Consider the following 23082-nt stretch of genomic DNA (forward strand, 5'->3'; position numbering starts at 1 on the left):
TGACTCTATTAATTCCAGTGGGAAAAGTTTGTTAAGAGGCAAAGTAAACTGAGAAAAAGCTAAGCGGTTTAAGAGTGCTTGGTGCACAAATATAAGGACCTGAGTTCAATACTTCAAATGTCATATAAAAATATAAAAATGGGTTTTCTTCCTCTCTCTCTCTCTCTCTCTCTCTCTCTCTCTCTCTCTCACACACACACACACACACACACACACACACAGACACACACACACACACACACACACACACACCTATATTTCACACTCTATAAAGAGCAAAGACAGAGACGATCACTAGGGCTTGTTCTCCTCCAGCCTAGTTCCATGAGATAACCTGTGTTTTGAGACAAAAAAAAAAAAAAGGTGATAGAGCAGTGTACCCCGTGTTCTCCTCTAAAATCCATGCAAGTGCATGTGCTCATTTGGACAAACACCAAGTTATGACAAAAGTACAAGGGCAATGCTCACTTCTTCTGCCCTCACCATTTTAATAAATGAGTGAATATTTTCTTATGGCTTTAGTCACCTTTAGGTTTCCTCCCGGATGAGATATCTCACCACTTCTTCAGGTCTCTGGTACACTTGTGCCATTTGTCAATGTGTTCTGGTCCCTACTTTCTGTTTCAATCATATGATGAGTGTCCTGCAGAAAGGACTTTATTTTATTCATGTTGATCCCATGTATTCAAAGCATATATGGTGTGAGGTGAAAGAGTCAGGGCTCATATTTACCTGGTAGTATTTTCAGGCCTGATAAAACAAGGACATGTGAACCTGATGGTCACTGTCCTGGGAATCTGAACTGATTCAGACTTTCCAGGAAATGGTTTACTATGTACCTGGTAGAAAATGTCAAATAAGTGAAATTTAGCATGCCCTACCTGGAACAGGTTTCCTGGGGCATTTTGATGTTCTCATTCTAGCCTTCTCATAAATTTTCTACTCCCCCAAAAAAACCCACTTTTACTTATATAAGCTTAATTTTAAAACCTACATTAATAAATGTTCTCCAACCTTTCAAACCCTGTCCAAAGATAGAGGAGAAAAGATGGTAAATAGTAGAATGCAGATGTAAACCTGTTTAGAATTAGTTTTAGGGGGGGGGCAACTCTAATTTTCACCATCAGGATACCAGCATTCTAGTTCAGTCAGTGTCATGACACCAACAGTGCAGTTCAAAAAGTGTCGCCAAACCTGAATCAGCAGAGGTAGCATAATCCAACAGAAAGAGCCAGGCCTCCACCAAATCAGCATGAGTTAGTGGGAAAGATTAGACCCAGCCAGAATGCCAGGAGCAGTTAGAATATAGTAAGATGAATAAAGTATTACATGGCTAGCTTAGCAAACATGACATCACTGTCTGTTGGGTTCAAAACATCACATAAGTCTGCATCTCATGATAGAACCAGACATTTCTGCTGTATACCTATATCCTATTTTCTGACACATGCACAGGAATGCATGTAGAGATTGGAGGATGCCTCTTAAGATATGGTTCTTTCCTTCTATCATGTTCCTGTTTATCCATTGAACCATCTCACCATCCACCATTTTTTAAATCTAATTACTGCATATTTAGCTTTGATTCATAAAAAGGTAAACTGTATCTAATGAATGGCATTCACTGTTATCCTGTGGACTCCTTACACATATACTCAGAGCTGCACACACACACACACACACACACACACACATACACACACACAGTTATTTGAAAGTTATATAATGTGTGTTACTTTTGTGTATCTATTGTGAAATTCTTACCAAAATTAAGGCAAGTCTATCACATAAGAGAATATACTTTGTGTTCATGTGAATACATGTTGACAATATAATTTCCATTCCATAAATTTTGTGTCCTTTTGGGAGCTCTTCTTCATCCTACAAATACTAAACAGCTTTGTTTAGATACTAAATATGTACATTAACTTAGAATGTATATTAACTTATGCTTTACTGTCTACATTAATCAAAATGTCTGTCATATTAGCAATACCTAATATTTGTTATATTACTGTTAAACTTGTGAATAAACGGTGATTACACTGATGAGCCTTTACCTGTAGTGTAACATAATCATAAGCATTTATTTTTTTAAAAAAATCATTAAAATAATGATATAATTGTTTTATAGAAGTATTTGAAAGTAAAATATTATCATCATAGTAAAGACAAAAAGATTCTAAATGTGATAAAAGTTCCATTTTAAAGGTTGTTGGGGTTGGGGAAGTTGGGCAAAGTTAGTCTGAGCCAAAGGCAGATCACCTCAGTGAGAGAACTGCTTGAGGTCTGCTGGCTTCTCACTGATGTGTTTAAAGATCTTGGACTTCTCCTCTCTCTTTGTTGTCTGCTAGCCGAATCACCCACCACCACCTCTCTTTTTAAACTTGCAGTCATGGCTGCTCATATTCAGATCAACAAAAGGAGGGGCCGTAAAACCAAAAGACAGAGCAACCTGAGGCAAACTTAAATTGTTCACATTGAAGATCTGCTTGGGAGAGCGGGAGTCTTAAGCCCCTATGTAGAATTTGTATGCTTCCTGCGCAGACTTGTACAGAATGTAGTTCTTTTCAATCGGTTTTTCCAGCTGAGACTGATTATCAGAAACTTTAGACCAGGAAAAGTCAAACTGATTTGATGGAACCTTGGATTGTTTCAAGTAATGACGGAAACCCAACTCTTCAGGGCACAAACAGAGCAGGGCGTGCCCTCATCCATTCAGGCCCCTGGCTGTTTTACTGACCAGATGAGATGAAGGTGTTCCTTGGGGTGTTCGGGAGGGTCGTACTGAACAATCTAGCCCACTTCAGGGGTGTCCGGCCCTCTGGTTGCCACATCAGTACAAAGCAGTATTCCTGAATCTACGTTTCAGGATTGGAAGAATGTGGTTGTTCGCCTATTTTGCTTTTGCTTTCAATGGATGGCTAAGACAGGCAGGTCAGTGTAGTTCAGCAGCTCATAGACACACACAATGAAAAGAAGACCATCCCTTTTTACTTCGGGTTCTTTTCAAGGAATGCGAGAAGCAGAAGGAACCTCTTCTCAGAGGGACAAACTATATATCCCTGTTCAAGGCCATCCACTGTGGCAACCTCTTGATTGTCGTCAACACCAACAGACAATGGCTCTTTTTTCAGAGAAATTCTGGCCAAGTCTTCAACTTTTCCAGTTTGTATGGCAGAAAAGAGCATGGTTTGCGAATGTGCTGGCAAAAGTTTAATAATTTGCTTTAATTCTTCTTCAGACCCAACATCTATGATATGGTCAGCCTCATCAAATAACCAGACATTGTAGATTCTTGTACATAAATCCTGGTGTGTTCCACATATGGTCTAGGAGCCGGCCTGGTGTGGCGACCATGGTATTGAGCCCATTGAGGAGCTTCTGCACTTCTGCAGACCTGTTACTGCCACCCATGATCAGCCCGTACTTGTGAACGTGGTGTGTTATCAGTTCCTTAAGAACACCAAAGGTCTGCATGGCCAGTTCTCTGGTAGGAGAGAGAATCAGGACTCCTGTTCCATTCCTGGACATGAACTAAAATTTGGTAATGAGCTGGATCACAGGGATGCAGAAAGCAGAGTTTTGCCATTGTCAGTTTTCGCGTCGCCAGAAGATCCCTGCCTTCCAGAAGTGGCCTGATACTTTCATGCTGGGTCTCCGTCATGCGGTTGAAGCTCATTTCTTCTATGGCCTTCAGAGTGCTCTCACTGACGATATTGGACACGGAAGCGAATGAAGTGTCCTCAAAGGCACCTGTCAGACCTAGGGGTAGGGTAGGCTGGGTACCTCGCTGCCATTTGCCTTCTTCGCGCCATCTTCTGGTTCCTCATCAGCCGCAGCGCTTTCTGCAGCTTTTTGCTTTTTTGGTATCAGGCTCAGCATCAGTTGCCATTTTCCTTTTTCTCCTTTTTCTTCTTTAGCAAAAATCAGGAGACTGTGTTGCTGCTACTTCTCCTTTGGCTAAAATGGTAAGTTTTGGGCATGACTTTTTAACTTTGGCATTTTCCACAGTCTCCTCAGGCATGCCTCCATTTTGCGATTGTGCTAAGCCCACAGTCATAGAATGCTTCAGGGCCTTTGTAACTTTTCCACCTTTTCCTGTTTCTTTAGGCACATCTCCATTTTGAGGTTGTGGCAGAATCATGTCTAACTTCTTGCAGCCTCAGCTGCAAGAAACTTCTGTGTCAGCTTGGAGTTTGCTTCTCCATCTTCTTGCACAGAAGTTTCCTCTGTAACTGTGACATGAGACAAAGCCAAGTGCTCAGTTGCAAGTCGGAAGTGTGTCGCTGGATCCGGCGGACCCGCGGGTGTGGGGAGCCATTCTGAGCTATACAGTCACAAAGGATGTGGGGAGCAGGTGTGGCGACAATCCCAAGATGGCGCCCGGGACTGCAGCTAAGTCTCATGACTAGCAACTGACTTCCTCACACACCTGAAACTAGCCACATCCATTGTGAGAGCTGCGCACACGCACCGTGACGCAAGATCAGGCCATGTGACGTGGACCTATGAACTGAGACTACGCAGTCTGGACTGAGGAGACGGGGTTGAGGGAGGATATAAGGGAGTGTGCTGGGGCTGGGAGGGTGAGAGAGAAGGGAGAAGAAGGTGAAAGAAGGAAAGAGAGATTGCTGCTTGCATGCAGAAAGAAAGGTTCCTGAATAAACTACTTTGAGAAGAACGTTGTGGAGTCGCTCCTTTCTGTGGGACGGAGACGGAGGCAACACGCGGGGATCATAAGCCTTTAAAATGAGGCTGTAATATATATCTATAACAAAGACACTAGTACTTTTTTCACTCCATCATTCCAGCAAACCTGTGTGTCCTTAATCACCAAATCAAGGAAGAATCCCCATTCCTGAAATAAATGTCCTCCTAGTCATAATGACAAGCATACCTCCAGATGCATTCAGGAAAATCACAGAGTTGGGAATGGTCACTTTGATCTCTGCATTTTTGTGTTCATGACTGACCTTCACCTGCATTAGCTAGGATTTACTCCTGGAAAAAGACATATAGGTTTGACTAAGGCACAAATTCCCAACTTAGAAAGAACCAGGCTTAGAGGAAGCCAGGGACAAGTACTCCTCTGAAACAGAGCAGAGTCCTAGACTGATACAGGAAACTGAAGCCAAATTAATTCCACAGGGGTGGCTCCTTAAAGAGAAATCACCACTCTGCAACAAAATTGTCAAACGTAGAAACAGGAGGCTAGAGCACTTAACTCAGTGAAGGGGTTGTCCCACAGTACCTCTGGGACTGGAGCCTGAAGGCATAGCAGTTGTACTCTCTTCAAAGCACAGCATGGTTCTAGAGCAAGGTCAAATACATGCTACAGAAAGCTAAACATCCCACACACACTTGTGTTTGTGTGTGTATGTGTGTGTGTGTGTGTGTGTGTGAGAGAGAGAGAGAGAGAGAGAGTGAGAGAGAGAGTATGTGTGTGTGTGTGTGTGTGTGAGAGAGAGAGAGAGTATGTGTGTGTGTGTGTGTGTGTGTGTGTGTGTGTGTGTGTGTGTGTGTGTAGGGGGGGTTGGACCTTGTATAATTTTGTTCCAATTATCAGCATGACAATAATTGTATGTTCAATAATGATTACAGTTTTATATAACCTCTTTAAGAGAGACCAGAATAAAGTAGACTTAGAAAAAGAAAACAGAAAGATGAAATGCTAGATGGGGAGCCATAGCACAGAGGCTAAAAGACTCTTTAAATTATGATAAAGAACCTTCAGAAAAATCCAATATGGAACCTATAATAATAACTAAAAAGGCACTTCCAGATGAGAAAAACCCACAATGGCTTGAGGAATTCGAATGGAGGCCCACAGATATGTAATATTTTGAAGTAAAAATCCATATTCTACATAATAATGCTACCATAAAGCAATATCATAGAATAGATTACATTTTTTATTTTGTAGAGTTTGGAGATCAAGATATGATTAAGATATGATATGATAAGATAAGATTAAGATATTGATATACCATGCTATTGACACATCTGCAGGATACCAAAGGCTTCTGCCTTAAGTTCTGGAAAGGCTGATTCTGAGACTGCCCATTAAATAGAGATGGCGGCTTTCTTGGAAATGCCTTTACATTTAGAGTTGAAGCTGATGATGCTCTCTCATGTATATGCATTTCAATGCAGCAATTTTTAGACATTGTAACATAGAAAATGTTACAGATATATCTTACAAGCAATTATGGAGACATTTAACAGGACTTTGAAAGAAATGCTTGTGGAACAGAAGAGGGATATGGAATTTCCCAAAGATGGATTAAATATTGCTTTATTAACTTTAATTTTTAAAAATATTGATGAGAATAACACAACTGCTAAAATACACTGGATTGCAAAATAAAAAGCAAAACTGCTGAACCAAATCAGCCTGTTTATATTAAGGAATAAAGGATGTTCTAACTCCAAAACAGAGGGAAAGTAAGGAGTTATGCTGGGGGATAAGCTTTGTATTTATTTCCAAAAAAAAAAAATTGTGGATACCTTGCAAGTCAAAAACCAAATTTTACAGGAGGAAACTCTCTGAAAGTCTTGGTTGTAGACAGGAAGGAAGAAACAAAAAGGAACACTCCGGGTAACGTAAATTGCTGGTCCCTCTACATGGGAATAGCTCTGAGCCTAGGTGAGACATGAAAATGCCTCCAGTCAGAATGTCAGGTGAGCATAACCAACACATATTGTTGGCTACAAAATCCTCACAACTTGTCATGCCATGCTTTTCAATGGCATAGATCAAAATTTATATTGCAGTTTAGTTATGTAATGCAAACTAACATATATATATATATATATTCCTTATCTGTTCAAACAGGGAGCAGAGAATCATCTTTAACTGAATTATGCACACCACACATTTCATACTTATGTTAACGCAGACATGTGTAATACCTTTTAAAGTTTACATGTGTTTGCAAAGCCAAAAGATCAGACACTAATGAAGAATGAACACTGCCCTTCCCTGACAAGATTTACCCTCAGAGATTCTGGGATGCTAAGACATATTATTTCCAGCAATTTGCTTGATACTACCTTAGACTGCCTTGATGCTGTCTCCTCAAAATTCTGCATCCTGGACAATTTTAGAACAGGTAGCTAGAACATCCTGCACCATTAACTGCTCCAGTCAAAGACTTCAATTAATCGCTGAACATACTCAGCATGTAGATACTGGACAGCATTGGCTGCAGCTAGCTTTCTTAAGACTGGACAATACCTCAATTTTTGACCCCCTGACCAAAAAGAAAAATACTCCAAGTCATTTTAAGAAAGCAACACCCCCATTCTCAATGGTATATGTTTTTTTGGTTGTTTAATGGATGATAGAGGCTTGTCATTTAAGAGAGGTGGTTAAGCTGTTATGGTCTTGAACAGGGAGGAAACAAAATGAGTGAGATTAGATTCAGGGACTTTTTCTTTTTCTTACCTCTATCCTTTTTTTCTCCTATCTAGTGTTATGCAGAAAAGGGCAGGTAAGGGCTGAAAAGAAAAAGGGCAGATATAGGAGTAATATATAGGAATAATATATTAGAATAATATGTAGGAATAATAGGAATAGATGATGAATCATTGAATCTATTTTTTATATCCAAAGAAACTCAACAAGACATATATTTTATATTGGTATAGACTTTGTATAGAGATTTAGGATTACATATCATTACAATGTACTAAATATATATGATTCAATTCTTGTTTAAAGTATAGCACCTATATAATTCTTAAAAATGCAATGGGTAGTTCTAGGCCACTTAAAAAGCTGCTGTTGTGAGCTATTTAGAAGAATTAGGAAATGTAAGATAGTAGTCAATTAATAAAACTTATGGTCATGCTAGATACTAGTCTAGTTGATTACAGAAATATGCTTCCTTACTTGAAGAGATACTAAATAGCTAGAAACAGGCAATGTTTGCCTGTTTATGTATCTGAAGATAGATAGATAGATAGATAAATAGATAGATAGATAGATAAATAGATAGATAGATAGATAGATAATAGATAGACAGATAGAAAGATAGATAGATGATAGATAGATAGACAGACAGACAGACAGACAGACAGACAGATAGATAGCTGGTAGATAAATGGTCTACAGAGATCTAAAGAATATGGCAGTTAATTGTATTTTACTAAGAAAAGGCCTGTTTAATGTTGAGACAGGTCTGCTTTGTGCAGAACCCCAATCTACTTCAAAGAAGATGATGAGCATCAACTGTCCTCATTATGGAGTTTGCTTCATACGTGGCAAGCTAGTCACTGGGCAAAAGTCTGCCCTTGCTTCAACTTCAGACAGAATGTCCAAAATGGACAAACACGATACAAGGAGGTCAACTACTGAGTTCTGTCAAGACAAGGTAAGCAGTTTTTCATAATTTCTGCTTTACAAAAAAGTCAGTCAGACATTCTGGACAAGAAGGCTGAAGGTGGATACTTCAAAATTACAGACAGATTTAGTGAAACTCTCCAGTTATCTCTTTAATTTTTATAATTTTAGAAGCTACTGACCTTCACTTCCTACATACTCAGGTAATATTTATTTTTTTCTGAAGTCTCTGATGGAATTGAAGAGTGGATAGGCAAAGTCTCATACTAAGGCTTAAGTTGTTTAAGCCCAAGAAGATATTTCAACGAGATCCCAACAAGTTGGGATAGATGGTAAAGTACTTTCTCCAAACTTGTCAAATACCAATGGACTGGACGTTAGAGATGTAATCTTACCTGGTCGTTTTCATTTATTGTTTTTATTTTTGTAGTTAATTATCGTAATGGAAATAACCTTTTATTGGACTAAAAGGGGAAACAGAGAAAAATCTCTTACATGTCACCTGCCAATAGAAAGCCTATGGACAATGCGGTAAGGCAGGATTCTGTGACTATCTGGTAGAGAAAGGTTGGAATTCTGGGTAAAGTCAGGCAGGACATTCACCCTAGACACTGAAGACATAATCACGTGAAACAGGGAGAGGTAGCCAATCACATGGAAGAACATTAGAATAGAATACATGGGTAATTAAGTTATAAGGCACTGAGGAAAGATTCCAAAGCTTTTGACTTAGGCATTTATTCATAAAATATTTAAGTCTCAGAGTTCTTATTTCAGGAGCAAGGAGGTCAGGGAGAAAAGCCTCTGGTTAAATTGTAGCCCTGGTTGACATGGGATTGATGATGTGTACTCTCCAAACCCAGCTGTCTTCATGCTCACAGAGATCTGCCTGTCTTTGCCTCCTCAGTGCTGGATATAGAATGTGCCAGCACAGCTTTAAGAGTCATGTTTTATAATATAACAGTCTACTTCATAGATTTTTGCACATATGTGGGTATACATTGTATTTATAAAGTTTCAAACAATAAAGGACAACGAACTTTATAAAATAATCTGTAATTAATTTATCTGTCTTTACGTATCTTTGAGTCCTAGAATTCCTCTGACACAATTATCTGTACATATATATGTGAAAACTGAAGCCATACAATAACTGGTGATTTCTATGAAGACTGAATATAAACATTTGACAGATACAACTCTAACAACTTCTGGCAACTTCTCCATACAGTCTGAAGCATTTGGCAACACACAAGTCACCTTTCGATTCAATGTACATTACATGTAATGCTGTGGATAACTATTTAAGACTTAGGCATTATAAATCGCAATGTATCTTTCTCATTTATTCTGAACTCAATATAACTCATATTTCAAACTAAAGATAAGTGTTTTCCAACTTTTAAAATTTGAACCTATCTGCCAAAAATGAAGGAAGGCTAACCAAAACACCCCAAAAATATATTCATTCACACTCAAACTCAGATGCTCTCCATAGTGAATCCAGGGTTGTAAGAGTGTTTGTCTAAAAAGAAAAAGAAAGTTAAGCGCTTAGCATGCAAATGTTTCCAATAGTTTCCTCATACCAAGCTTTGTGCTTCCCAGTGAGGTTGTGTGAGAAGTGACATGAAATGACCTTATGGAATTTGAGGCTGGAGAAGCCTTTAGTTCTAATGGAGATCGTAAATAACCCGTGCCTTTTGTCATCTGCATTCTTCAGTAATCTAATTGTAGCAAGCTAATGAGACCTGGGTTAGGAAATGTTCTGAGGTTCCCAGGCCCCAGGTCAGGGAAAGCTGCATTCACAGAGCAGATGTGCTCTGTCTCTGGATGATGACAGCTGAGCCCTTTCCTGGAGCTTCAGAGCATTAGTTGAGCAGGAATCTGTGCCCTTGGCCTTTGTGCAGAATGTACAGAGGTTTTAGCAAACATGAGGAGGAAGGGCTCACAGATAGCATCCAGCTCTGACCATCCATAACCCCTTCTTTCTCTTGCTGTTCAAGATTCTTACCAGAGCAATGTAAATGAAAATGTATCTCCACCTTATCCTGCACTCAGTATAATTCATACTCTCAAATTAAAAATAAACTTTTTCCAAGTTTTAAAAAGTATACCTATCTGCCAAAATGAAAGTGGGCTAATCAAAACACACAAAAACATATATGCATTTACCCTCCCACGCAGATGCTCTCCATACTGAATCCAGGGTTTAAGCATGCTTGTCTAAAAGAAAAACAAAGTTGAAAATATTAAATATTTTGCACTGTTCGTACTGGAACAATGACTGACACAGAAGCTAACACATATGCTGCCACCTAGATGACGAAAGGGCCAAGGGCCAGGAATGATTGCACAGGAATTAAAACACTCATTTTTCTATTTCTCTAAGTTAGTTCACATCAGCAAAGGCTGAGGCAACACCACTGAAGGCTTTTATGGACTTGGTGGTTATATACTGTATTTAGATGTAAAGGGCTTAAATAGAACATTCTAAAATGTTTGAAAGTGATACATGCTACAATACCTCTCCAAATTTAAGGTTAGGAAGTATGGGCAGGTAAGTTGATGTAAAATATTCTATGTCCATAAGTGATGTTATTTGAGGGCAGGATACATCAGGAAATAATCCTTATATGTTGTCAGTTTCTAATGCCCAATATGAGATTTCCCTATTTCACTTATTCCTAGATTTGCTTCTTTTTTATTTTAATTCTGAATTTTAATTCAGCTGGAAAATGGGTTTCTTTCATGGGTTCATTTTTTTCCCTCAGTATTATTTTTTTAAACAGCTCACAACTTCTTTTCTTAACCTCTTGTTACTCTAGCAAGAGCATGAAGAGAACTGTCACACCAGTGGTGCCTTTCTTCACCAGTGATTCATCAGCATTACACTAGCTAAGACTTGTACTTTCTTATCCTCCCCAAGGTTAATTCAGAATGTTCAAGTATTCTGAAAAGGAGGACAATCACATTGTTCCTAGAGACCTAGGCAGATAGTTGGTCTTCCTACACTCGTAGACTGTAGGACTATATAGTTCATGAGGGCAGTGGGAACAGAGAGGTTGAACAGGGGATTTGGAAGCCATGTGAGTACTTAAGGTGAATGACCACACCCAGACCACTTGTCAGTAAAGGGATTAAATTTACTTAGGGAAATTGAACGTTTATAAAGTTTTGGGGGATTGAGAGCAGGGGCATCCAGAAGGGGCAAAGGTCATTGGCTGGGAACTTTAGGGTACTTGGAATGCCTCATTAGCATGGGGAAGCATTTTAGGAATCTCAGGTACTGGCTGAACAGGTTTTGTGAGGAGAAAGGAAATTGATCCTATAAATTAACTGAAGCTGAGTGACATTCCTCTGGTAGAGATGAGTGGGGGGCTTGGAAATGCCCAAAGAGCACCAGGACCCAAAAGACTATTCGGTCAATGGGTCAATGGTAGACTTCAACTTTAACTAGCAGAGTTTTCCCACATCAGATCTCACAGCATCCAGTACCTATTTTTCATGTTTCAAAAATGACTTTCTTCTACATCTTTTTTTAAGCCAAAATATGCACTACTTTGTGCAATTTTAATCTCTCCCCCAACCCATATGTCACAGTCTTAGTCCCCTAATCTTTTTGTTGTTGTTCTGTGAAATAACACCAGTTTGGCATTGAGTTTCAGGGTGAGAGACATGGAAGGCGTCGTTTTCTTGTTTAAATTGTGTAAAGGGATTCTTAAATTTCTTGTTTAAATTCTTGTTAAGAATTGTTAATGCCACAGGATGACACCATCACCTTCTGCATGTGAAACAAATGTAAACTCGATCAGGAATTCTCCATCACTGTCTGTTTGAGTTGCTGTTTCATTCCTGTCTCCTTGGAGCTCCAACCTGGAAGGACTCTGGCAACCTGGCAGGACTCTGGAAGTGGTTCTTGATGTTATTCTCAAACACTAACGAGAACAGAAATTATACTTAATTTCGTGAGGATAGCAGAAGCAGATCTTGCTTCCACTTAAAAATTTTGAACAGTTATTACATCTACGAATAGTCTCATTTTCCCCAAGGATTTTCCATTAATAAAGACACCAGATATGGAAATTTCTAGGCTCCAGTGGGAGAAGAGAACAAAAGCAGGAATTTACAACAAAATACTTCTTTCAACTTTACTAACTACACTTCCATACAAACACAGAATCAAAAGTGGTTTCTTTTATAAGCGCTTGCTACATTTCAGAGAGAAAGCTAAGTGAAACCTGAATGCTTCTGAAGTTCTTTGGAAGCATTTCCTTCCATAAGTGTATGGAGCTGCTGCATTTAAATTCATGTACTTCAGTGATAATCCATCTGCTTCCTGGTTGGGTAAGGTATTTGGAAGGCACTTGCCTTAGAATCACTCTTTCTGCCCATGGCGGGTGTGGATGTTAATCCATGGGTAATTAACACCTCATATATGTTAGTTCAGAAATCTGGGGTGTGCCTGCCTTTGCACTGCCAACTTTCATCCATCGTACTTTCTTGGAAAATATGGAGGTTTTGTTTTCTGAAGTTTTAGTTTGCAAGATTTTCCACGTTGGCACTTTCACTGCCACTTGAAGAAAATCCCTCTTGGAATTGGGGCTGTGGTCTGATTTCCCCTATCTGAACTTGCTGCTCAGCTTAAGCTACCTGGAAAGTCTGAGGCTTCCTGGATGTGCCCACTGCAGAGGATACTCAAGGAAAGTAAAAGACTAACCCATTCCCACTTCATCACATCCACGTTGACAGTAGTATTTATGAAGTTTGGCCCTTGTAAGCCTCAGCCGATTTTTCTGTTGCCTTCAAATGTAACAAATTATTTGACAAACTATAGCATCTTCCTCTATGTATACATATTATTTCTGGATTTTTTAATTAATATATCAATGTTTGGTAACATATAATTCTTCTAGAGGTACATCCCCACATGCACAACTGGGTGCTAAAATTGTAACAGTCTCAAAAATACTTGATAATCGTGAATATAATTCCTTAAAAATACAAACAAATGAAAAATTAACCTATAAGTATATTAATGTAAAGCAGGTATAACAAGTTCAAAGTCTTCTTCTTTAGAACTGTCACAACTTATGATTTTCACACTACAGCATTTTGAACAACCAAAGAAATACAAATTCCGACAGCCAAGAGCTCAAGTCAGCTTCAGTTAGGCAGCAGCCCTGTTTCTGCCTCATTTCAGCAGGTGCTATTCCTTCCACTTAAAAACTCCTTTTCTGGGACAGCAGTAATGTTTGCTCTTTGGAGATCACTTCTTATTTTCACTAATTTAGAATTAAAAACTTATTTTAGGCTTTTTCAATATCCTTTCTCTGTTTTGTTGATTTTATCTTTTATATCTGCTTTTCAGATGTGCAAGATATTTTACATATTTACCTTGTTTTGTTGTGGTGGTGGTAGTGGTGGTGGTTGCTGCCACTGTTGTTGTTTACACCTCTTCTAAGATTGGGAGTCCATAGAAGACACACTTTTTTTGGAGACATTCTTGTAACTCTTTGAAATCTAAAATAGAGGTCATATATACTCAATACATATTTGTGAATAATTTACAATAGGTCCGAATATATTGTTAAGTACCTGCACTTTACTGAAACACGTTGGTACTTAAAGGGCATCTTTTTAGGTACACTGTGAGTAAGTGATGTACCAGGGTTTCAGAAGTGCTATCAATTTAGGAAAACTTCACCTAACATGTTTATTCTTACACATTCATACACATATTAAACCTGTAAACAAATTCTCTCTTTTGTTATGTCTTAGAAAGAAACTGTTTGTCATTAACAGTATTCTAAAAGACATACAATCTGAACAGATACTGATAGTATTACATATTTTTAGAAAACAAATAATGTCTTCAAAAGTCCTTTCTATACTTCAAGGATAAGATGAAATTATATTTTCCCATGGATCCATTCTAGACAACTTCAGTACACATATATATTGTTTCCTTCACTACCTTTGTATGTTTGTTTCACACTTTCAAGGTGTATTTTCCTATCTGTCACATATCATCAAAAACTAAACAGGCACTAATGAGATAGAGTCGTTTTTAATTTAATTTCACCATGTTTATATTTTTAGTATGTGTTAATTATACATAGTAATGCCTTCCCTGCACAGAGTACTTTGATCACACATACCTTCTCTACCCCTTTCTTGTATGTTCCATTGCTGGAGACTATCTTCCCGAATAATGTCATCCCTATTTCCATGTCATTTCCATTTATGAGAGACTACACAGCATATTAGCATTCTATGTCTGGCTTATTTTGATTAACACAGTGAAATTTAGTTCCATCTATTTTTTTGTAAATGTGTTGATTTATCCATTATTGAATAATATTCACAGTGTGCACTTAGACAAACAACAAATATTATAAAGATATGAGGAAAAACTACTAGTAGACTACTCCAAGGAAAATGATGGAGTGCTGCCACTTCAGAGGTTCCTGAATGAATTAAAACTAAAAGAATAATCAAGTCTGCATACAACAGAGGTATAAGCATTCCATATTTATCAAGTTATTGATCATACTAGCCATGTTATAAAATAGCCTATAATTCTATTAATGAGTGCATTATTTAAAAATTATTTTAAACATTTCACTCTCTACCCATGACTATGCCTTTCTCCCTCAAGACACATATTTTCAGCCTACTTACAGCCAGATGTTCAAAAGTGAAAGCCAGAAAAATTTTCAGCATTCAAAAGGCAGTTACACAATAAAATCACTTTATCCCATTTTCCTTTGTCATCATCTATAAATGATAACAGGCATATCCTGTGTATGTGAGGATGCACCCAAAACAAAGGCTGAATCAATTTTAAGGGAATCAATAAAAGGGATATCAAGACATGTAGTTAGTTATATTAACTTTACAAGAAGATACAAAGACTTATATTAAAATGGGGGGAGGGTAATTAGGTAGTATTAGTGCCCATATCCCATTACTTGAGATAGAGCAGCAGAAAGGTCACAAGATCACATGGTAACATTCATGTGTAGGCCTTGCTCAGTGGGAACACACACACACACACACACACACACACACACACACACACAAATAGTAAGTCAAGTGGATATAGTACTGACAAGCTTAGAAATCAGAGCCTTCTAGGTTCCTTTTCCTACGCCTCAATTGCCTAGAAGTACATTCAACTGGGGAAAATGGCACAAGACTTATTAATGCATGTTGCGCCCAACCTCGACCAGCAAGGAAGCCATGACCAGAGGAGATCTTCTTCAAGCAGTTTATTCAGGAACCTTGATATAATCTTCTACTACTCTGGGGAACACCCTACATCAGCTTAAGTACCCAACGCCAACCAACCCCAACTTGTCACGTGGGTCATGCAGACAGGCTGTCACTATGCTGAACCTAGCAGGCCAGGCAGGCATAGCCAAATAAGGACTTGTTTACTACAAGGAGCGCTCACCCTCAGGAGGGTGGAAACCAGTGCCATCTTTGAGGCAAGGCCTATCGCAGCTTCCTACAAATGCAGAGAGACCCAACCTCCTGGAGTGTACTAAGGAGCAAAGCTATTGATACAAAGCCGAGGAGCAAGAAGTCATAGGTAGGCCAAGCAGTTGAGAACACACCAGGCAAAAATCTGTTAGAATGTCTTTTAACAGTTATTCTGATCATTTTCAGTGAAGATTCTGAAAGTTATACTAGTGAGCATTTGAACTGTTAAGAGATGACTCAAACATGGAAAGAGATGTATGAGGAGGGATTCTCTTGACCATACCATAAGTAGATTTTTGTATGTGGATAAAGACATTATATTCAAAGCATGACAGGGAAAGGATGGCATGGGTGGGAGAAAGTTCTTTGAAAACTTACCATCACTGGGCAATATGGGACAAGCACTAAAAAAAGAGAGGTCCTATTATTTAAGTATCTCGCTTCTTTGCAAATCTGGACATTGTCCAAGGAACAAACTTTCTTACACTGGCACTTATCATCTATAAAAGACAAAATATTAATAGAGAATAATTCTGGTACTTTAACATTTTAAAGAAAATTAGAAATAAAAAGCAAGCAGTCCTTTGAGGAAGGAAAGTTAACGGGGAGAAGAGAGAAAGAGGAGGGAGAGAGATATAGAAGGGATTAAAGAATGAGAGATTTTCATGTTTCTCACATGTATATATGTATGCATCCAGTTAGGCTTAAATAAAAAGGATTGTGAGTTAAAAAAAGAAAGAATGAGAGTTTATACACACACACACACACACACACCTGTGTGTGTGTATGTATATGTATATGTATATGTATATGTATATGTATATGTATATGTATATGTATATGTATATGTATATGTATATGTATATGTATATGTATATGTATATGTATATGTATATGTATATGTATATGTATATGTATATGTATATGTATATGTATATGTATATGTATATGTATATGTATATGTATATGTATATGTATATGTATATGTATATGTATATGTATATGATGTATATGTTGGAGAGCCCTTTGTAAGGACTAAAAACTCTGATGGTTCTTTTTTAAACTGCTAAATTCTGATGATTGCACATCTTTCCATGACAAATACCAGATGGAATAATGGTTCGGAGTCACAAGCTGAAGATGATTTCATCATAAAGTGATTGTTTCCTCATAATTATCCAGAAAAGGCCAGAGCTCTATGATTCTTTCACAATAACGTTTGTATTGCCAAATACAGACTGAGTACACTTTTGAAAGTTTATGTTCTGATCTCTGGGAAAAAGTAATCATTCTATTATTATAAACACATAAAATGCCTATGTAATTTTAAAATTGGACTTCTAATTCCAGAAACATTCAATACTAAGATAGTATTTTTCTTCCATAGCACTATTTGGGAAAACCTTGTAATAACACATATTTTCTGATAAGCAATGTAAACAATAATGAGGAAGACACAGTGAGTCGCTCTCATGCTTAAAAAAGGAAAGGCTTATTTTTTTGTTGTCCAACAGCTGGTCACAACATTAAAAGAGAAACATTTTTAATAAGTTTTAAGAGAAGTAGATCCAAAATTCAACTTAGTCTACAACCCTTCCAGTGACCACAGAGCTGGACTAGGTTACATTAGGAAATGTTTGAGAGCTATTTTGTGGTAAACAAAGCAAAACATATGTCATCGAAATTTAAGAGAGATTAGTTCTAAACCTCAGTGCTACAGAGTGAACAGCTTGAAGTTCTTCTCCCAGCCAAACATTCTATTGTTTTTCCAGAGAGGAAGATTAATAGCTGAAATTCATGACCTTTGACTTCTACACAAACTCTAAGAAGTAAAGTAGAATTATTAATCCTGGTGAAAGCTTACTTTTTATAAAGCAGAATAATGATCATACATCTAATTTATATATTGGATATATATATGTACATATCAAATTTATAGCCACAATTTTTTGTTTAGACTATATCCAAAGAATGTGTATTCTAGAATTTGATCCTTTTCTAATTCTGCAGATTAAAGCCTAAAATTGGAGATTTACTGTGTAATACAAATTGTTTACAAGTGTGATGTCCAGAGAAAATATGCCTTTACAAACAGAGGATTTGTTTCTTCTGAGATTTTAATAACCTTTATTTAAAGTCACCCAGCAAAGGCATTATTTATAATACTCCAGTTTAGAGTTTCCTTCAGGAATAGAGACAGAGAACTCTGCCACACATTAACTAGCAAAGATTAGACAATTATCATAAAATTTGGAATACGTTTAAGTTCTTTGAAATAAAGTGAATGTATTTATTATTGACCATAGCCTTGGGCAGTAATTTACTGATCATGTTATTACTACCAAAATAAGGATGGATTTATAGCTAATTATAAACTAATAGTTCATAATATGTTATATAACTCATAATACATTTATGATTATAATAAACTATCAAATACACGCAATAACCATGAAAAAATCAAATCAGTAACTTTTAATTTCTTCCAAACATGCTTCCTATAAAAGAACAATTAAATTGATACCTCTACACCAATCAATGCGCCCTAAGGAGTTAATGGTCCTTTTTATTAAGGGGCATAGAACTGGCTCATCAAGCTGGGCTTTTCATATTCCTTTAGGAATAAAGTATGACATTATACATCCTTGAAGAAAATAATTCCCAGAATGATAGAACTGACAAGTAACCAGCTGTGTACTCATTAGTCAGATAAGAAAACATCCTAAAAATCACTAAAACAACTCCTTTTACAAAGCACCTTTCCTGAACAGAACTCTGCAATGAAACATGGGCAGTACAGTTAATTTCCAAAATACAGAGCAATACAGGCATGTACAAACTCCTTTCTCAAGCAGGCTTTGTTTTTATAACCTGGAGATTCTGCTTCTGTGAAATGCCTCATCCAGCAGATTTCCCTTATGTACGTTCACTGGTTGCTAAGGGCAAGTCCAGTCTTGAAATTAAATGAAAATCTTAAAAGAGAATTGTTATTTTGGAATCTTCTTTTAAAGTCTCTTGCTTTTTTGAAAAGCTTTACAATGTCTGATTGTAGAGCTTTAAGAAAAGGGGCACAATTGGTTTAGTGTTGCTCATATTTAAGTGTTTCGTTAATATGTACTTTTTAAAAGGTGGGCTATGAGAAGTTAGCATTTGAACATCTCATCTTGCATTTCAATTCATGATGGATGGGGACAATGGTGCTTATCCCCTTTACATTCTGCAATCTATACAATAAAACCAAAAATCAATATATAAAATAAATAAAAGCAGGTAAAATAAGAGGCGAAGTGGAGATATAAGTCGAGACTCATGTGTAGAGCAGAATTGTCTAAATACAAGCTGCTGTAGAATATTAGATTCAAGCTTTTTATTAGACACTGGAATGGATTTGTCAAAGAGAATGAAATTGTTGGCAGTTCCCCTAGGCTCTGCCCAACAGCTACCTAACAACAGCTTGTGTCTGTACCCATCAGGTACCAGCCAGGAGCCAGATAACCTCTCTCTCTCTCTCTCTCTCTCTCTCTCTCTCTCTCTCTCTCTCTCTCTTCATTTCCTAGTCTTCCTCTCTCCACCTCTTTCTTCTTCACTCTTCTCCTTCGTCCCCATATGGCCCTGCCTGGCCTCTACCTCTCTTCTCTCTTTTTCTTCCCCTTCTTTCTGTCTCTACCCCTTTCCAGGCCCCCTTTCCTTCTCCTAATAAACATCCATTTATACTAGGTCTGTGTTACACCTAGTATAAATGGACCCCCTCAGCATGGGCCCTCATGGATTCTTCCTTCCATAGCATTATAACAAAAATTACATAGAAGGAGGAGAAAAATGAAAAAGAGAGGAAGACAGGAAGAGAGGGTGGGAGAGAGGGAGGGAAGGAGGGAGGAAGGGAGGGAGGGAGGGAGGGAGGGAGGACCAGAGTAGACCAAAATGGTGGCTTATGTCAGCATTTGAAATGATTGTTGCAGGGACCATGCAGAGGCCACATAACACACACATATGAAATAGAACAGCAAGGCATGTTATTCAAAAAGATCAAATGATCTCTATTATGATTAAAACAATAAGGACATTTGTATGGGTGATCATTAAGTGAATAGGTCTTTTACCATTGTGGCTTGTCACACATGGATGCATACCTAACATGTTGCCTGAAAAATCTGCAATGAAAGATTGTACATTGCCCTACCTGCCTCGTTGGAAGCCACACAGGTGAAGAAGGTTGAGGATAGCATGGGGGCTAAGGATTTCAGAACTCACAGTATAGGGTACACATATAGGTCTTTTGTAGGACATGAAAATAGAAGACTAAGTATTGGTTAGATATTTCTGCAACTCACTTGGACTTCAGCTTAGAACATACATAATTTATGTATCTATCATCAAGACCCTTAATATGGATAGATCTTCCTTACATAGTATCATAAAAAGTCACTTGAATGTAGGGAGAATTTTTAATTCCTTAAATGACAAAGGGGAGGAGTGCTGTCCATTCATCAGCATTCTCTATGCTCAATTTAGTTAAGGTCTCTTTTGGAGTCTGATTCATTTTTTATATTGATTTTGAACTCTGGAGGTAATATATATCCCTCAGGACTCTAGCTATACCTTCTACAACATGAAATATAAATGCTAGCCTATTGTCTAACCCTAAGGCTAATATAACACCAGACCCAGGGATGAGTTCTTCCAAGAGTTTCTTTGCAATTGCCAGTGACATTTCAATTTTTGTCAGGAATACTTCAATTCAACCTAAAATGGTACCTAAAAAATCTGGCATATATCTGTATCCATTTCACCCTGGTTTGATCTCAATGAAGTCAAAATCCCAGTAATGTCCGTGGGGAAATTTGCCTTTCTTACTCTTGTTCTTGTTTTCTCTTGCTCTTGCTCTTTTTCTTCTTGTCCCGTCTCTCTCCATTTTCCTCCCCACTTCTCTTCACATGCTCATGGTCAGCCTACTTCTCTCCTCCTCTCCTCTTCTACTCTTCTATTTCTCTATTTCTCTCTTTCTGCCCTACTACCCTCTTAACACCCTCTCAATGCCTTCAATAAACTCAATTCTATACTTAAAAGAAGAAAAATTATCCCCCTTTCTTTTTTCCCTTTGGAATAGGAATTCCCAGTAGGATTTGTTACATGGTAGGCAAGAATCTGGAGATTGCAGAATCTGGTCCAGACATTGAATATAGTATTCCCTGTTTAGTAAACCAGTCAATTTATTTTTATCTAGAAGATCTCCATTATAATTCCTTACCATAATCCTTCCCAGCATCTGTGGAAAGAGTCATTTCCTGTCAATGATGAAGTGACATCCTTTCATGGCAGAGATGTTGGTGAGCCTTTGAATGACTCCAAGGTCTTCTTTAGAGATCTTTTTCACATTGGGCTGGTGAAAGTAGCAGTAGCAAATTAGATACAACTAGAAGGTATTCTTGGTTGGTTTAAGAAAAGGGCCTTATATTGAGTCAACCATATATTAGTCATCCAGTGGTCAGGGGCACTCTAGAGTAGGCTCTCTACAGCATGAGGAATGGTAATGATCAAGGCCTCCCAAAAAATAATTTATCTGAATATTTTCTCAATAATGTTATGGCTAGGCTGCAAGAATTAATTAGATTGGACACACAGCAGCCACAGCATCTAATTGCTTTGAAAGGTAAGTGTGGGATGATTTCATTACTCAGGTGAAGGCAGGTACAAGATAGAACAAGGCCTGTCATTGGAAGAGAAGGAAGAATGGGTGGGAGAAAAGTTTGAGGCAAGAGGAGGAGACTGGAATGGGAGGAAACTGGAGAGGAGAAGCCTCACAAAGGACATGGAGGCTGATGTTAAGAATCCATTCTGTCTAGCTGGCACCTGAAACTCGCTGATCCTGGCCCACAGCTTCCTGCTCCCAAACACTGTGGGAGAGAGAACTGATCGCCCTGACATGTGGGCAATTCTGAGACTACAAGGCAGGAGAGACCATCACTTCTGTCCACCTTTGCCCACATCCCTGGTCCAAGAAACTGTATAGGGACTCTGGGCACAGGAAGATAGGGGCAGTCAAGCTGCAGAAGCCCTGCGGCCGAGACTGCGCCCAGATCTGTAACGACCCAGTCAAATGTCTCCCTGCATCTGAATCCCATGGGAGGGAGAGCTAGACCTTCAGAGGGGCAGACACACCTGGGAAACCAGAGGAGACTACTCTCTGCCTACATTTCTGAATCTAGAGGAAAATGCCTAGCACCATCTGGGCTCCCTGAGCACAGGGACCCAGGAGAAGGAGAGGCAGGTCGTTCAGGTTCCCCCCCACGGGGACAACTGAGAGCCAGTGGACAGGAATGACTATAGGCCTGAAAGAAGAACACTCTGTTCCCATAACTGGCTGAAAGAAAACAGGAAAACTGGTCTACAGTACTCCTGACACACAGGCCTATAGAATGGTAAAGCCACTGTCAGAAATAGCAGAACAAGGTAACAACAGAGACAACCTGATGCCGAGAGGCAAGCGCAGGAACCAAAGCAACATAAACCAAGAATACATGGCATCATCAGAGCGCAATTCTCCCACCAAAGCAAACACTGAATATCCAAACACACCAGAAAAGCAAGATATAGATTTAAAATCACATTTGACCAGGATGATGGAGGACTTTAAGAAAGACATACAGAACTCGCTTAGAGAAATGCAGGAAAACACAAGTAAAGAAGTAGAAGCCCTTAGAGAGGAAACACAAAAATCCCTGAAAGAATTACAAGAAAACAAAATCAAACAGGTGAAGGAATTGAGAATGGAAATAGAAATAATAAAGAAAGCACAAAGGGAGACAACCCTGGATATAGAAAACCAAAGGAAGAGACAAGGTGTCATAGATACAAGTATCACCAACAGAATACAAGAAATAGAAGAGAGAATCCCAGGAGGAGAAGATTCCATAGAAATCATAGACACAACTGCCAAACATAATGTAAAACGGAAAAAGCTACTGGCCCAAAACATACAGGAAATCCAGGATACAATGAGGAAAATCAAACCTAAGGATAATAGGTATAGAAGAGAGTGAAGATTCCCAACTCAAAGGAACAATAAATATCTTCAACAAAATCATAGAAGAAAACTTCCCTAACCTAAAGAAAGAGATGCCCATAAACATACAAGAAGCCTACAGAACTCCAAATAGAAACTCCTCCCATCACATAATAATCAAAACACCAAATGCACAAAACAAAGAAAGAATATTAAAAGCAATAAGGGAAAAAGGTCAAGTAACAGA

The 23082-nt window shown here is 38.3% G+C and overlaps 1 long non-coding RNA gene and 1 pseudogene across 1 annotated transcript; both read right to left on the reverse strand.

Moving 5' to 3' along the window:
* Positions 1-2062: 2062 nt before the first annotated feature.
* Positions 2063-5433, reverse strand: Ddx18-ps2 (DEAD-box helicase 18, pseudogene 2; annotated as a pseudogene).
* A 5084-nt stretch (positions 5434-10517) lies between these two features.
* On the reverse strand, positions 10518-22650 carry LOC108350370 (uncharacterized). The gene is made up of 4 exons (XR_001837101.3): positions 21081-22650; positions 13742-13867; positions 12126-12282; positions 10518-10570 (listed from the first exon to the last, which is right to left on the reverse strand). It is a non-coding gene; the product is annotated as an uncharacterized LOC108350370 (long non-coding RNA).
* Between the last annotated feature and the right edge of the window lie 432 nt (positions 22651-23082).

Source organism: Rattus norvegicus, chromosome 3 (assembly GCF_036323735.1).
Source record: "Rattus norvegicus strain BN/NHsdMcwi chromosome 3, GRCr8, whole genome shotgun sequence".
Lineage (NCBI taxonomy): Eukaryota > Metazoa > Chordata > Mammalia > Rodentia > Muridae > Rattus > Rattus norvegicus.